This window comes from Perissodus microlepis, chromosome 7 (assembly GCF_051167445.1).
Source record: "Perissodus microlepis isolate ML-2025 ecotype Zambia chromosome 7, ASM5116744v1, whole genome shotgun sequence".
NCBI lineage: Eukaryota > Metazoa > Chordata > Actinopteri > Cichliformes > Cichlidae > Perissodus > Perissodus microlepis.
This window is the reverse complement of record NC_140467.1, coordinates 33,894,203-33,897,618: the sequence shown is the minus strand read 5'-3', so window position 1 is coordinate 33,897,618 and position 3,416 is coordinate 33,894,203. Positions and strand designations below refer to the sequence as shown.

At 40.8% G+C, this 3,416-nt stretch overlaps 1 pseudogene; it reads right to left on the bottom strand.

Annotated features, from left to right (window-relative positions):
• Positions 1-1,041: 1,041 nt before the first annotated feature.
• LOC146383484 (E3 SUMO-protein ligase KIAA1586-like) lies at positions 1,042-2,761 on the bottom strand (annotated as a pseudogene).
• Between the last annotated feature and the right edge of the window lie 655 nt (positions 2,762-3,416).

Genomic DNA, 3,416 nt, shown 5'->3' with positions numbered 1-3,416 from the left:
GAAAGACAGCGGTTAAAATAATCAGAGTAGATTATAAACGTGTTTAATCAGGGTTTTTTTAGTATGTTTTTTGTTTTTTAAATCTTCCAACCATCCATTTTTTCCTTCCCCCCCCCCCCCATGGGATATTTAATTAGTCTATAATCACTCAGGCATTTGACGTTCGATTTTAAATTTATTACGGATTTATAGTAATCAGAAGGCAGTCTGCTTCTTGTTGTTTTGCCGAGGGGGAGGCAAAGCTTGAATCCTGCTTACTTTAATTATTATTATTGAGTAACGGAGATCTCCCTTTTTTTTTTCTCTGTGTCTGTAGCCTCAGACAACCAGCGGCTCAGAAAACAGTTCCCCAACTTCAAGTGACTACAGTTGTATTGTCTGTCAAAAGGTAAAGACCATGCATGCATGTGTCAAGAAGCAAGAGCAAAAAATGCATCCATATTTACTTTTCAGTGCACCTTTCCTTTGTGTTCAAACCTGAAGTGTATCCAATTTAATGAGGAAAAAAAGCTGTCTATTTTAAACGGTCAGTGTCTCATATTCTTCCACTGATGGACTTACTCTGTTTTAGGTTTACTCAACCGTTCATGGACTTGAGGTCCACAGCAGAAGGTCTCACAAAGGAACGAAGCCCTTTGTCTGCATACTGTGCAACAGTGCTTTAAGTGGCCCAAAAGAGGTGCCGGTACTCTATTTTTTTTCCGCCTCCCCTGAGGTAACAACAACTATATTGAATGGGTTTTATATACAACAGTCAACAGACAACCTTATACAAAATAATAAATCATTTTATTAGTTTGTGGATTTGCTTGAGTTAGAAAGAGCTACTGAACATAAATAAAATGTGCACAAGGTTATTGAAAAAATACCCTTAGAAAGAGCTACTAGAAAGAGCTACTGAACATAAATAAAATGTGCAAAAAGGTATTGAAATTTTTTTTTAACAAAATGTACATAAAATAAATTATAAACTAATTTGTATTTTGCTCTCTCTTGAGTCACTGCTGCTATCAGCAGCAGCACTTGTAAAGTTTTTTTTTTTTACACAAAATGTATATAAAATAAATTATAAAATAATTTGTATTTTGCTCTCTCTCTTGAGTCCCTGCTGGTATCAGCAGCAGCACTTGTAAAGTGTACCTGCAGAGCTTGGTAGTTCTCCCATACTGCTTTCACTGTTCTCTCACTTGAAGCAACCCAACGCACTGATAAAACACGGCCTATCACAAGGAGATGTTGTCCAACATTGTGAGCACTCTCGGTTAACTCCCTTTGGTTTTTTGGTGATGCATGGTAGAGGGAGTAAAGCTGATCTAAGAATATTTTAAAGTGGTTGATTCCTCCTACCTCCTTCAAAACATCACAAACTGCCAGTTCCAGTCTGTGATTGGAACAATGCCAGACAAACAGGTAAGGGAATTTGGAACAAAGCTGCGCAGCAACTCCTGCTTTCCTCCCAAGCATCACTGAGGCTCCATCACAAGCAAATGCCAACAAATGTTCCTGTAGGTAGTGAGGGTCAAAGCCATTATTATGAAGACATCCTAACAGTGCTTCAGTGATGTCCTTTGCTGTGGTCCCCTGCAGCTCAATCAGTTCAAAAAATATTGTGTCTGGATTTTCACTGGAAATAGCTGACCGCAGGCACACGACAAGCACAGACTTTCCACTTATTGTAGTGGATTCATCAATGAGCACACACAATTTTCTTTCATTCATCACTATGTCATTGACTACCTTCTTTTTCATTTCAGCTGCAATGTGATCCAGTATATTTGCACATGAGTTATTAGAGTGCAAAACTCTGCCCATCTTGACACCATTTAAGACTTGCAACTGGACATCTATTGGCATGTCTGTAAAGGGACGCCCATGCTTGCCAATCTTATAAGCTGTTCTAAACACATTGCAAGTTGAAGCGTAGTCAGCCTTTCTCGTATCTTCAATGTGTTTTTGCATTGTATTTTGTGTTGCCTTCTCTTTTATTTCAACTGCTTTCTTGTGATAAATTGAGTCTCTGTGCTCTTTTATTTTCTTTCGTAGTGAGTTTTGTTGTGCAGCCTTGTCCCTTCCAAAAGACGAGATTAAGCACCCACTCCACTCCTGCGACACTCTCTGCCCTTGCTGCATGTCCACGCGAGCACAAACTTGACTACACACACTACAACCCAACTTTTGATTTCTGCTGATCAGCCACTTGTAATTTGTGGAGAAATACCGGACTTGTGCTTGGGACCAACATTCTGGCCACTCATGCTCGCTAACGCGGCTGTTGTCATCGGTAGAAATGGTGTCATTCTCGTCCTCGTCGTCGCAAAAAGTGCCGTCGTCCGCGGCTGCGGCACTAGTGCAGCTTTCATTAGCTTGCGTCTGACCTGCAGCGATATCATTCTGGCTTGGTGGGGTGTCAGCCAGCGAGTCCTCTGATTCTGACCTTGTTCTTTTACTACTCAGAGTCTGAAGCCAGGAGAGCATATTAAGTGTTCATTGTTTTTGTATTTTAACCGAGCAGCTGTTTGCGCGTTTTACACACCCTCTCCGGACCACGTTGAGTTGTTGACATGACAGCGGCAAAAGCGACGCATGCGCTTTTCACTTGTAAAACACATTGGTGTATGGGTAATGTAGTCTCTGCTCTCGGTGGGACGAATTAGGAAGCGTGCTTGTGAAGGGCGCTCTGAAAAGCGGCAGCGCAGCCAAACGATTATAACAGATGTGCAAATGAGAGTACCGGTACGCTAAAAGCACGTTCTGGGCGCATGGAGAGGTGGCGGTACTCTCAAGAGCTATATTTAGAAGTGGCGGTACTGAGTACCGGCGCGTACCGGCCCACTTAAAGCACTGCTGTGCAATAAATCTTTTGGTCATGTTGTCAGCTTGAGACAGCATATGAACATCCACTCAAAGGTAAATCAGCCAATTTCAATGGAAACAGAATTTTCCATTAATTATCTTGCCCCAAATTCTTCAATTTCCATGATGCACCCCTCTTTATTTTATTCTCTTTGCCTGTTAAACAAACAGCTTTGATTTCTGCAGCTTAACACAGCCATGAGCAATACTTCTTACTACTAACATTTTCTTGACTTTACAGTTGACGTTATGCTTCAATATTTAACACTAAATGTGATCATATGCAATTCTTTGATAAATGGGCAAACTTCACTTTTGTAATGAAGCTCTTTTTTCTGATCACAGGAAATACGTTTTGAGTATTTGAGCAAAACCTTTAATCGTTCCTTTGCACTCAAAAGACATCTGATAATCCATTCGGACATCAGGCCTTACCCCTGCCAGTACTGTAACAAGAGGTTTCATCGGAGGTCTGATATGAAGAAGCACACACGCGTTCACACTGGTAAATATCTTAACTATTCCACAGCTTATGAACATTAATGTGATGATGGGATAAAATG